The 13686-nt window shown below is 35.6% G+C and overlaps 1 long non-coding RNA gene, 1 other non-coding gene and 1 pseudogene across 3 annotated transcripts in view; 2 read left to right on the top strand and 1 right to left on the bottom strand.

The window, feature by feature from the left end:
- LOC118601578 overlaps nucleotides 1-13679 on the bottom strand; it is a 134153-nt gene extending 120474 nt beyond the window's left edge. The window contains exons 1-2 of one of the 2 annotated variants that reach the window (XR_004950323.1): nucleotides 13578-13679; nucleotides 8534-8617 (exon numbers count right to left, since the gene is read on the bottom strand). This is a non-coding gene — a long non-coding RNA (uncharacterized LOC118601578). The remainder of the gene's footprint in view (nucleotides 1-8533; nucleotides 8618-13577) is intronic. The other variant, XR_004950324.1, reaches the window with a different exon arrangement.
- LOC118602206 lies at nucleotides 798-916 on the top strand (annotated as a pseudogene).
- LOC118602295 lies at nucleotides 3604-3722 on the top strand. Its single transcript, XR_004950646.1, has one exon. It is a non-coding gene; the product is annotated as a 5S ribosomal RNA (ribosomal RNA).
- Nucleotides 13680-13686: the final 7 nt, after the last annotated feature.

The following is a 13686-nucleotide window of genomic DNA, read 5'->3' as shown; positions in this document are numbered from 1 at the left end:
GTTGTGAGGATCTTAATGGCTGATGTAAGTATATATATTATGCATTCCACAAGTATTCCCTAAATGCCTACTGTGTGCCAGATACTGTTTTAGATACTGAACCCCAATAGTGAATGAGATAGACAAGGTCCTAGACCTCATGGAGCCTCCATTCTCATCAACAAGAAAATGGGCTCCATTAGGAAAGAGAACATAAAATACCATTTTGTGTCCCACGGTGCTTTGCAAAAATAGACAATAAGTATTTGCAAGGGGATTATAGTAAGTGGAAGAAGGAAGACATGCTTCAAAAATTTTGCACTCCCCTTCCAGTCAAGGTGGTGTAGAAGGTAGACACTTTAACAAAGAGATAGAAAACATAAAAATGGAAATGGAAAACATAAACAAAGAAGAAAACATGGAGAACCATCAGAAATGAAGGATACAATATCGGAGATGAAGAGTACATTAGAGGGAATCAACAGCTTGGATGAAACAGAGGATCGAATCAGCAATTTAGAGAACAGGGTAGTGGAGGACACCCAATTAGAACAGCAACAAGAAAAAAGAATGCAAAAAAGGATGGCAGTTAAGGGGCCTCTGGGACAACATCAAGCACACCAACATTCGCGTCATAGGGATACCAGAGGAGAAGAAAACGAGAAATTGAAAACCTTTTTGAAGAAATAACTATGGAAAAGTACCCTAATCTGGTGAAGCAAAGAGACATACAACCCCAAGAAGCTCAGAGAGTCCCAAAAAAGATGAACCCAAAGAGGTCCACACCAAGACACATCATAATTAAAATGCCAAAAGTTGCCTACGGCTGTGCTATCCTGAACAAGCCCGATCCTATCTGATCTCGGAAGCTAAGCAGGGTTGGGCCTGGTTAGTACTTGGATAGGAGACCACCTAGGAAGACCAGGTGCTGTAGGCATAAAAAATAAAAAAATAAAAAAAAATAAGGGATTGTAAGCTGACAAGGTCCTTGCAATCTGTGAGGTCAACCAAGTGTTGCCTCACTTAAAAAAAAAAAAAAAAAAAAAGCCAAAGGTTAAAGACAAAGAGAGAATCTTAAAAGCAGAATCTTAAAGAGATGATCTTAAAATGGAGCTCCCATGAGACTGTCAGCGATTTCTCAACAAAAACTTTGCAGGCCAGAAGGGATTGGCATGAAATATTCAAAGTGTTGAAAAGCAAAGACCTACAACGAAGATGACTCTACCCGGCAAAGCTATCATTTCGAATCAAAGGACAGATAAAGAGCTTCCCAGGCAAGAAAAGGCTGAAAGAGTTCATCACCACCAAGCCAGAATTAAAGGGAATGTTGGAGAGACTTCTTTAGAAGAAGAAAAAAAATTTATCAAAAATATAAATAATAAAATGGCAATAACTACATGTCTGTCAACAAGTACTTCAAATGAAAAGAATTCAATGCTCCGCAAAAGATAAGGTGGCTGAATGGATAAGAAAACAGACCCTTACACGTGCTGCCTACGAGAGACTCACTTCAGCTCAAAAGACAGACACAGACTGAAAGCAAAGTGATGGAAAAAGATACTTCATGAAAATGGAAATAAAAAAAAAAACATCTACAGTAGCAATAATTATACCAGACAAAGTAGACTTTAAAACAAAGGCAATAACAAGTGACAAAGAAGGACTGAGTAATCCTACTTGTGGGTATTTACATGAAGAAACCCAAAATACTACTGTGAAGGGACATGTGCATCCATATGTTCGTTGCAGCATTATTTACAATAACCAAGATATGAAGGCAACCTGGGTGTCCATCAATGGATGAGCAGATAAAGAGGTGGTACATATATACAATGGACTATTACTCAGCTAGAGAAAGAAAGAAAGAAAGAAAGAAAGAAAGAAAGAAAGAAAGAAAGAAGGAAGGAAGGAAGGAAGGAAGGAAGGAAGGAAGGAAGGAAGGAAGGAAGGAAGGAAGGAAGGAAGGAAGGAAATGAAATCTTTACATCTGCAACAATATAGATGGACCTAGAGGGTACTGTGCTGGGTGGAGTAAGTCAGATAGAGAAAGACAAACACATATGATTTCACTTACATGTGGAATCCAAAGATCAAAATAAACAAATATAACAGAAACAAACTCATAGATACAGAGAACATTTTGAGGATTACCAGATGGGAGGGGGGTTGAGAGAGTAGGTTAAAAGGGGGAAGGGATTAAAAAATACAATTTTAGTAGTTATAAAATAGTCATAGAGATGTAAAGTACAGAATAAGGAATATAGTCAATAATATTGTAATAACTGTGTACGGGGTTAGATGTATACTAGATTTATCAGGGTGATCACTTCATAAATTGTATAAATGTCTAATCATTATGTTGTACACCTGAAAATAATTTAGTATTGAATGCCAAATATAATTGAAAAATAAAAAATATTAAGAAAAAAAATCAAAAGTCTTGCAATCCCAGGCAAAGAAAATAACAATTATGTTGACAAACCAATTGTATTCTGCTAAAAAGATCCAGAATCGCATCCTCTAACATTTCTCAAAAGTCAGTGCCTTGGTAATTGAAAATATAATGGATTACATGAAGTTTCCATGGCGCCATGCCATGTTTTGCTCATGAGGCAGAGGAATGCATGGCATGGAGCACAATTCCAGATTGTGATTTCAGCCAGGTAAGCCCAGATCACCTTGGGTTTCATGGTTGTTCAGTCTGGATCATCTGACTACCATTTAGAAGGCTTGGCACGCCTCTCAGCTTTAGAGCTACAGGAGGTAATCGTGTGGCCAGAATGACCGCAAGGGGCCGGGGCGGCCCAGGGGTGCCTACCTAGTTCCCACTCCTTCGAGACTTGAGTTACTATTAAAGCACATGTTCCTCAAGGATAGTTAGTAATTTAGACTGTTTAATTTTTACTTACTCTTCAAAGTAAATTAGAATTGATCTTTTTCTTTCCTTCTTTTTTTTTGTTTTTGAAAACAAATGTCAGGGATTTTTAGTCTAATTACAAAAATATGTTTTGTTCATTGAAAGAAAACTGGAAGCTATAACTTTACACACGTACGCACAATCTTTCTGAAGAGCAAGTTTTGAAAATTACAGAGAAACTGAGAAGAAGCTTGCAAGACCACTGACCTGGAAAGTCGTGAGACCTGGATTCCAGTTTTGACTGCAATTAAATAGTTGAATTTAAACAAGTGAAATAGTATCTCTGGATCTCAGTTTCCACATCTGTAACCTTCTACCTCTGATTTTTTAAATTATTTATTAATTAACATGCACTATATGCCCATCTATTTCATACAGTATTAAAACAACTTTGTATGACAGGTACATTTTATGATGAGAAAGTTAAGGGTCAGATAAGCTCATTTGTTTAACCAAATCTATAGGATATAGGTCTAAAGTGAGACTTACAGGTATCTCCTGACTCTAAGTCACATCCTCTTCTTACCAAACTACACAGCCTTTAATTTACTAGGGTGTAAGATGGCTCTGGGTTTGAGAAATGACCCTGACAATAAAAACGTATTACCTACTTGACCCTTTGCCTATAATTAATTCTGTTCAATCACTTACCTATAGGAAATCCTGTTTTACATGTATGAGGTGAATAGTTTAAGAGATTGAGTCTTGTCTACGGCCATGCCACCCTGAACAAGCCCGATCCCATCTGATCTCAGAAGATAAGCAGGGTTGGGCCTGGTTAGTACTTAGATGGGAGATTACCTGGGAAGACCAGGTGCTGTAGGCATAATTAAAAATAAAAAAATAAAAAATAAAAAACAAGGGGTTGTAAGCTGATAAGATCCTTGCAATCTGTGAAGTCAACCAAGGGTTGCCTCACCTAAAAAAAATATATATATATATATTGGGTCTTATTTAGGAAACGTATCAGATTTTCATTGTTGTTCACTGTCATTTGGAAGATGTGCTCTAGAATAGAGTCTTTGTCTTCTTTCCATCTGTACCCCAATGGTTGTAAAGAAATCTATCAGAAAATAAGATCATAAATAGATCAAACCCAACCATAACCAACTCTCAAAGTAAGCTATCCACCCATTCTCCCTGCTGAAGGGGTAGGCTCCTTAATAACCCCAACTTCTCCCATTTGCTATGAGCCCTGCTCTTGGGTTTCTGAGAGACTTTCTTCTTAAACAATGTGTATATACTGCTGCATTTATTTCTTCTTAATTATTTGAATAGGTGACTATCTAGTCTTTATGACCAAAAGAGCGGAATAAAAATCTGCACAATTATTTTGCTATATTACATACTACTCAATTCTATTTTGTATAATATACTTCTATTTGGTAGAATAAATTATAATTAGTAGAATAGTAAACGATTTTGTTATACTATACGCTATTAAATTAATAGGGATTTGGCGTCTGATCTGCTGATTCCAGAGTTTGATTTATAATTGCTACATTATACTGCCTTTTACTCTTTTGGCTACTCCAACTGGCTCAATTATAAGTGTTGAGAATCCTAAGAATTCAGTAGGACCTGCCAAGAAGAGATATTTAGTACCATGACTTACCTATCAGCCTAAAGATCACTTTTTCCTCAAGAACAGTTCCATATTCCATGGGAATAAATTTTAAGCATTTGATTTTAATCCATCCATAAATTCTATGTCATTAAGAAGCTGGATTTTTTTTTGAAATGATGTGAAACTATATGTAAAAATATGTATATCGATTATTTATGAAAGTAATGAATGTTCTTACAGTAGGGCAAGCAAGCATCTCTTTAGAGAAACTCTTTGGCCAATAAAGTTAAGCCAAAGGGTTCCAACCTCTGACTTATTCATGGAACTCAGCCCTGTGGACTTAATTTTCATCAATAAAAATGAGTTCTGCATGCCTCACGAAAGAACACAACACTTGGATCTTTCCCTGAATTCTGATTCTCAATACATCTAGCTCATCAGATGCTAGTAGGAATCCTCGTTCACGTATTTTAATTTAATGTTAGCATTTCTCCATGGGCTCATTAACTACCTTCCAGTGCGGATTAACCAATGAACCTGAAAGAGGTCTCCGGTTGCTCTGCAAGGGTGATGACCAATTCTCGCCTTGCACTTCAGCCAACAAAAATGTTGTGCCATTTTACAAGCAGTAAAGCCCCAGAAGGCCACACGGTTCCATGGCATAATATATGCAGAAAAATAATAAAAGGTTTTATGGCTCCAGGAGAGCCAACCAGTCTCAGCAGTGCCCCAAGGCAGGTAAAGCTGTGTCCTCACTCGGCCTCATGCCCTGACAACTTTAACCAAGAGCACTTAGGCTTGAAGTATCTGGTCCGCAATATAAAAACAGTCCTGGATTGGGGTTAACCGCTTACACGAGATTCTGCCTAAGTGCATTTATATCTAATTGGTATTTTATTTAACAAATCAGGGGAACTATTTACTTAAATCATTAAAGCTAAGTTATTTTAATGAATGGGATGTTTTTATAGTCTTGGCAAGCCAAGAAAGTTATATTCCACTGCCTCCTGGGAAAGAAACGACATTTGCTGCTGGAAGTCCAGTTGGATATGAGTCTCTGGTAGCTGACTTCCATCCAATCAAAATGTTCCTTGAAAAGCTTTCCCTACTCCCTGGTAAATTCCCTGCACATGCATCACGATGATAAATGTACTCAGGGATATTATCGGGAAGTGGGAAAACCTGTCAAAGGTTACCATTTTATGATAGACCACTCTACACGGTCAGTACACCGATCAGGAGATGTTGGGTGTGGCAACCCCTAAAAAATAAAGTGAACGAATGGGGGTACAGATGATAATCCAAGTAATTTAAGAGCGATTCCTTCCACTAAAATCATTTATAACATTTATTCATTTATTAAAATTTTAAAGTTTGTATAAATTTCTTTCATATATAGATTTGCTCATGCCTAAGGTCAAATTATGAACTTCAGGTCCTAGATGACATTTGGCCTAAAATGGCATGGAGTGCCAGAAGGCAATATCTGTCGTTTACCAAATATTTGTCACTTTGCTTTTGCATTCATATAACTCTATATGTGTATATTCGATATGTAAATACATTCCTAATATACAGACATAGATATTCTATCTATACAAACACAAACATAAATATATATTCCTAACAACACACATATAGTTTTTTCCTCACTCAACTCTAAGGTAATCACCACCCAAAATATAATTGCTTACAGATTATTTAGTTTCCTAAGATTTCTTGATCTTACAAACATTAATCTGGTCCAGGAAATTACACTGGCTAGATGCCTTCATGAAACATTGACTGGATTTCAAAAGAAATTCTATTTCTTCAGAAAAAGAAAGATGTGATGTCCACAAGGTCTTTGTGAGAAGACAAAAAGATCTGAGTGATTTAAAACTATCCCTACTGCCTGCAGGTGAAAGAGCATGTGTGTCCCAAATGTTGAAGCTGTCATACATGTTCTGTATTCCTTAACCATCTAGAGGTGCAGCAGGTCTAGGCAGCTGTAAGCTAATAACTCATTTGATAGTATGTTCTGTTCTCATCCAGACACATTTGCGTTAGTGAATCCAGAAGTTTTCGATTTTTCCTAATGGCTTCAATTGGATGATTTCATTCAGGCAAGCTGCCTCCTCTTTTTATTTCTAAGCCCTTCCTGTGAGTATTCCTACACCAGGGGAAAAATATGTTTTTGATTTAACAAAGAAACATTACCTAAAATCAAGATTTTCAAAGTAACAATGTCTTCACATTTATAGGCTACCTTTCTTTTCCTGATAAAAAAAAAAAAAGTACAAACGTGACTCTCATCCACCGCAGAAAACCCTACCTTTCCCCATACAAAAACATCACCTCCAAGCTGCCAACAGTATTCTCCCTAATCTCACCAGATCATTTTTCAAAGTCTGACTTAACCATCACAATTTAACTTGAGATTGTGGACAACAGACTCTAGGAGGATGTGACTATAAAAAATGGAGATATTAGTTTTAAAATGCATAAAACAAGCCCACTAACTCTCTCAACGGGACTGCTATATTTATTACTGAATAACATATTGACATGGTAAATAATCTATACTATGTTAATTACATCACTACATAGAATTCATATAGCAACACTGTCCAATTGAAACATAATACAACCCACATATATAATTTAAACTTTCTCGTTTTATATTCACAAAGTAAAAAAAAAATTGAAATTCAATAACATATTTAACCCAATATATCCAAAATAGTATCATTTCAACATATGGGCAACAGAGTAAAAAATTATTAATGAGATATTTTACATTCTTCTTTACAAAATTCATGGTGTTTTTTTTTTTTTTACATCTGCAGCACATCTCATTTCATTCTGGCTGCGTTTCCAGTGTTTAGAAGCTCCAGGTAGGCAGACAGCGCAGATCTAAAAGACTGGGCATTAAAGGACTAGATAAGCACTGTATGCTCATGACCAGCTCTCCCAGCTCTCCCAGCTTTAGATGTCCCAGTACATGTCAGAAGTTTAAGTTGGCCAGTCTTTTACATCTGTCATGCTTGTTTCTATAGAGATTGAAAACCAGTACCTAAAGTTCAAATTACTTTTCATTGGTATTAGTTGTAACATGCTAAGAAAATAAATCAGTGGTTATTGATGTTTTATTTTTCTGCTGTAAAAAAAAAAAAACTACCACAAACATAGTGGCTTAAAAACAACATAAATTTATTATTTTACAATTCACGAGATCAGAAGTTTAAAATACTTCCTTCTGGAGGTTCTAGAGAATTTGCTTCCTTGCTTTGGCAATTGTTTTTAGTAAGTAGGATTTGGCAGTTTCTGAAAGTAATTTAAACTGGAATTTTGTACCTTTCAACTACCTTTACCCAATTCAAAAGGTACGACAAGGTCAAAAGGTACAAATTACCAGTTATAAGATAAATAAATCCTGTGGCTGTAAAGTACAGCACAGTGACTGTAATTATTAATACTGTATTGTATATTTGAAAGTTGCTAAGAGTAGATCTTAAAAGTTCTCATCACAAAGAAGAAAAACATGTGACCATGAAAGGTGACAGATGTTAACTTACTGTAGTTCATGGTAATATCAAATTACCTTAAACATACACAGTCTATATGTCAATTATATCTCAATAAAACTAGAACAAAGGAATTTAAATATATGTTCTGATGATTTAGTGAAAGACAAAATAAGAGGTATCTTAGTAGAGGCTGGAGAGAAAGACTCTTCAGGTATGTATTACCTATTTTTAAGGTGCTTTTCCAAATTTCCAGAACAAACCTTCACCCTCAGTCCTAACTAATTAATGCTACACCGATCATGAGGAAGCATAAATATGTACTTTCTCATAAATAATAAAGGATTTAATAGGAATCTTACTCTACTAAATTTATGTCATAAAGTAGAAAACATTTTAAATCAAAATCAACAAATATTTAATGAGAACATTATGAGAAAGGCATAATGCACAGCTCAGAACATTCTATAACTTAAACTATAAATTCAACTTTCTGAAGAATAACAATTTTTAAAATTTCCCTTCTTAGCAAATCAGTATAGGCAAAATGGTCATTTTACTTACAAATTATTCATTGATTCCACTGGAATGCAGTTCTTTTACTGTTGTCTCTTCAACTTAACCTTCTTCTGAGGTTCTATTTAGACACTAAAAGAGAGTAGTGAGGCAGTAATTGAAATTGTAAGACATGTTCCTGGACCACCCAAACCACCGTATGAATCCCCCACTGCACCTTTTGAATGTGCTCAAGCTCTAAACTTTTTTTCCTTGGGAGATGTATTAGTCACCTTGGGCTGCCGTAACAAAATATCACAGTCTGAGTGGCTTAAATAACACTGTTCTAAAGACCAGAAGTCTGAGATCAGGGTGCCAGCATAGTTGAGTTCTGCAGATGGAGGCCTTCTCACTGTGCGCTCACATGGCAGAGACAGACAGACAGGCAGACAGACAGACAGAGAGCTCTCTGTTGCCCCTACTGGTAAGGACATTAATTCCATCATTAGGGCCTGCCCTCACATGACCTCATCTAAACCTAATAACCTCCTGAAGCCCCATCTCCAAATACCATCACATTGGTGGTTATGGCTTCAACATAAAAATTTGGGGGTTGGTGAGGGTGGGAAACAATTCAGTCCATATGAAAGAATACACAAGATCCCAGCAAAGAAGAAGCCCAGAGGAAGTACATGCTCTGGCACACCTGACCAAAGTCAGCCCTTTGGTCATTCCCAAGCTCCCCTGGGGACGTCTTCCAAGCTAGAGGAAAGAATAAATGTGATCATAGCTGAAAGGTCATTTCTCAGGATCTCTAAATGTGTCTTCAATGTAAAACCCTCAAAAGATGTTTTCTACCAAAAAGTGTAGTTTTGCAGTTCAACAATTATACTCTTGAAATGATGTCTATGAAGATTGATTTTCCTTGAATCGATGTCTTTAAGGAGAAAGAAAACAATTTGCGGGAATATAACTTTCTTCCCTAATCTTAATTTTTAAAATACTTTTTATTTTTACTGAAATACAAATGGATAGGGTAAAGTTTCATAAACCATGAGAAAGATTAAATTTATGATTTCTAAACTAAAATATCACTATGCTGAAAAAAGAACTGAATTAGTATGTCTAATAATCATTTTAGTGAAAACTCAGTTTCAGAAAGACACTGAATTTCATTCACAATTTGTCTGTTTTAAAAAAAATAAGGTAAAGTGTAGTCATTCACCATAGAGATTAACTGGAAAAGCTGTGTATTCTGAGCTTTATTCTATATAAACACAATGTAATTAAGACTTGTGTTGTGAATTTCAATAAAGCACGATTTAATACTACAGCAAGAGTGCCATTAAACTGTGAATATTAACTTTCCAATAATTTCTAGAAATTGTAATGAAATCTGTTTGGCAATAACATGACATTTTGACACCAATAAAAATACTTTATGTAGTTATGTAAGTGATAAAAATAAATGTTTTATAAAAATTTATCCAGAAGGACTTTTAACTAGGAAAAACAATCATAATTAACAAGATTTCATAAAGCATGCAGCGGCCAAAGATAACTTTTAGAGCAGCTGAAGGTGATGAGGTCATTGCTGGTCCTAAGTTCATAAGATCTGACCACCTGTAGAGATTTTTTAAAAGCACTTAAAAGAATTAATTTTCCAACTACGGACAGGCTGAGAGTCTCTCTCTTTTACGTGACTTTCTATTGTGCCAAAGAAATGGAACTGAATGCGCACTTCAGCTTTTCAAGCAGCTGTTCCTATGGTGCAGGAGTAAGTGTGTAAACTCTACCAGTACCAGCTGGAAAAAAAAAGACATGAATCTACTATTTCCAAATGTATTATGGAGCCTAGATTTTGTTTCCAGGAGAGAATGTGTCCAAAGTAACAAAATTTAAGAAGAGGGTTGTGAAATTATCCAGTGGGTGAGTAATCATCCTGACAATTCGGCTGGCTGATGCACACATAGCTGTGCTGGCAGGTAACCCTACCATTTACTGTACTGGCCATTCAGTACTGGAGAGGTTCTTTTCAGTACTTTTGATTGAGCTCATTTTAGTACGAGAATATTAACAACAGCAACATCAGAAGAACAAAAATGAATCTTGTCAAATGTATTTCTCCCCCTCAATATGAACATTACCTCCTTCAGGCCATAACAGATCAAGTAGATATAAAATAAGATCCTAGAAGGTGTAAAGACCTAATTAAAAAGTAGTAATTTTATACTTTGAAATCGGAAATAAACGTTCTTTTCAAGAGCAGAGACTGGGAAAGACATTTTTAAGCACGATACATGAATAAGAAACAAACAAAAAAAAATTTATAGTTTTTAAATATCTGCACAGTAAAAAATATTATGAACAAAAGCAAAGGCAATAACAAACTAAACGAAAATAACTACCAACCATGTATGAGGAATTTCCATGTAGTAGACATTTTGGGTTTTTTTGCCCAGCACATAGTACCATAGTTTTGCTCAGGAGGTACCATTCTGGCTCTCTGGTTGTGGTGAGTCCCCACCCCAGACCTCAAGGAGATCACTTGACTACTTGGCCAGGGGATAGATTCAAGAATGAGCACATGACCCATTCGGAGCCAATAAAAAGGGGTGAATGATAGGACTTTAGTTCAAGCAACTGGAAAAGACTCTTCCACTGAATTTGGTGATGTGAAGCTATAAAGATACAACCATCTTAGTACCAGTAGGAGCGCTAGCCTGAGGATGGAGATGAGGAAGTAAAACCAAGGGATGAATCCCAGAGACATAATACCACTGCCTAAATAGATGAGACAGAAATAATAAGGATACTCAATGTCTTTAAATGTATTGGGGAGTGTGGGGCAGAGGGTAAACAATTAGAAGAGATTTGAGGGCCAAATTGTGATATACAGAAAACTATGCAAATAAAAAAAGTGGTAATTACTAGGTGTTGTGGGTTGAATTGCATTTCCCCCACCATATATATGTGCCTTATTTGCAAATAGGGTCTTTGCAGATGTAATCAAGTTAAAATGAGGCCATACTGAATTAGGGTGGGCCCTAAATTCAATGACAGTGTGCTTATAAGGAGAGAAATATGAGCTACAAAGACATCCAGGAAAGAAGGCTATACGAGGACGTGCACAGAAACGGAGTTATGCTGCATGCCAAGGAAGGCCAAGGCTTGCTGGCAGCCATCGGATGCTAGAAGAGGCAAGGAAAGCTTCTTGCCTAGAGCCTTCACAAGGAGCAAAGCCTTTCTGACACCTCGATCTCGGATTTCTAGCTTCCAAAACTGTGAGAGAATAAATTTCTGTTTTTTTAAGCCAATCAGTTTGTGGTCATTTGTTTTAGCAGGCCTGAGAAACTAATACACTAGATAACAATTAACAACAAGGAAAAGCAAAAAGTTGTGCAACTGGTATAATACACAGATCAGTTTTGAATAGCATTTACATAGACAGAATAATGTAAAATAACATTGGGAAGATGGGGAGAGAGAGACTGGCAATTACACTTATTTACTGAAGGCAGGAGAATTAAAACGTTGCCTTTTCTCATTAGAACTTTACCTCTACCATGGAAATCTGACAGGTAATGTTCAAGTTGAGAAACTGAGTAACATTGTTATAAGCTTGGTATACAGATAATAGAAATAAACGGCCAAAGAAACACCTAAAAGTTGAAAATGGTCACCTCTGGAGAATGAAACATAAAAAATTGGGGGCTAGAGTGGACTGTTTTTTCAAAACTAATTGTGTAGAACTGTTAGGCCTATTAAACGATGAAACTTATCAACTTCGATGAAAATAAAAACAAAATTAAAAAATATATAACCAAAAAATGGACAATTCACAAAAAAAACTCAGATGATGAACATATGAACACACAGGTAACCTCAATTAGCAACTGAAAAGTACAGTTAAAAATGTGTATACACTAAAACCCTGCCAATCCACTCTGAGTTAAATCACAGAAAAAAATTGTACAAGATCAGATAAAAATCTATTTAAGTGTTGTACACAATAGTGAAAACTTGGAAAGAACTAAATGTTTACCAATTGATATTTAACCATTCCAGATAGAAAAATGTTTTGTTTTTCAAAGAATAAAATACTACATGGTAATTAAAATAGGAAAAATTACTTTATATGTATGTATGTATGTATGTGTGTATATAGATATATACACACACACACACAAATTTAACATAATGTTGAGTGAGAAAGTTTGAAGAACAATATGTCCAACCTAGTACCAGTTATATAAATTTGAAAACACATAAACTAGAGTTGTTTATGAATATTTAATGTAAAAGCATTAAACATGGGTCAGATGGATACACCCTAAACTGATAAGAGATGTTACCTTGGAGTGAGTTACAAAATGGACCTGGACATGGGTACAGAATGAACATCCACTTCATTTGTAAATACTTTAGTTCTTATATTTAAAAACTGTTTTAAGAAAACATGAGAAAATAGTAATAATTGTCAATTCTAGATGACTTTAAAAAATGTAATCCACATAACTTTCCTGTATTTTTAGTTCTCAAATTTAAAAAAAAAAAAAAAAACTAGATGTAAAAATGTCTTATTGGGAAATTTCAAAAATTAACTCAAAAAAATGCAAATACTAGAACAGTCTAATAACCTATAGAGTAGTGATGGTGCCCCAGAACATCAGAGAATCACCAACCAAAGCACCAAGCCCAGCAGTGTTATGGCTGAATTCTGAACTCACCCTGTGAGGACAGTATAATCCTGGTACAAAAGAAAACTAGATTACTATTATTCCAAATTCTGCAGTGTATTAAAAGAAAAATATATCATCTTGCCTGAGTGAGCATTCATGATAATGATGGGGGGAAAAAACCTTAAACTTCAAACTATATAATTTAGTGATTAAAAAATAAAAAGTAAAATTTGCAAACTAGGAATAAAAGAAAACGTCTAACTGTACAAAAAAGACACATTCCCCTTAGTCAGAAACAACTGAGGATGCACTCTTTGCCAGGTACTAACCCATAAACTGAAAAAAATTTAAAATTCTAAAGAAGAAAGCAAATGTCAGTTTTAGCAGATAATATAGTTGTTCACTTAGACATTCCAAAAGCATCTACTGACCAACTGTTAGAAGTAATCAACCAAAGGAGCGACTTAGAAGTAATCAGCCAGGGATATGACTCCCAGTCTCCCCAACCCCGGCGTCCTGCCCCCACTGCCGCGCTTGCGC

Source organism: Rousettus aegyptiacus, unplaced genomic scaffold (assembly GCF_014176215.1).
Source record: "Rousettus aegyptiacus isolate mRouAeg1 unplaced genomic scaffold, mRouAeg1.p scaffold_m13_p_4, whole genome shotgun sequence".
Classification (NCBI taxonomy): domain Eukaryota; kingdom Metazoa; phylum Chordata; class Mammalia; order Chiroptera; family Pteropodidae; genus Rousettus; species Rousettus aegyptiacus.
Note: the sequence above shows the minus strand (reverse complement) of the source record. Positions and strands in the feature narration are given on the sequence as shown.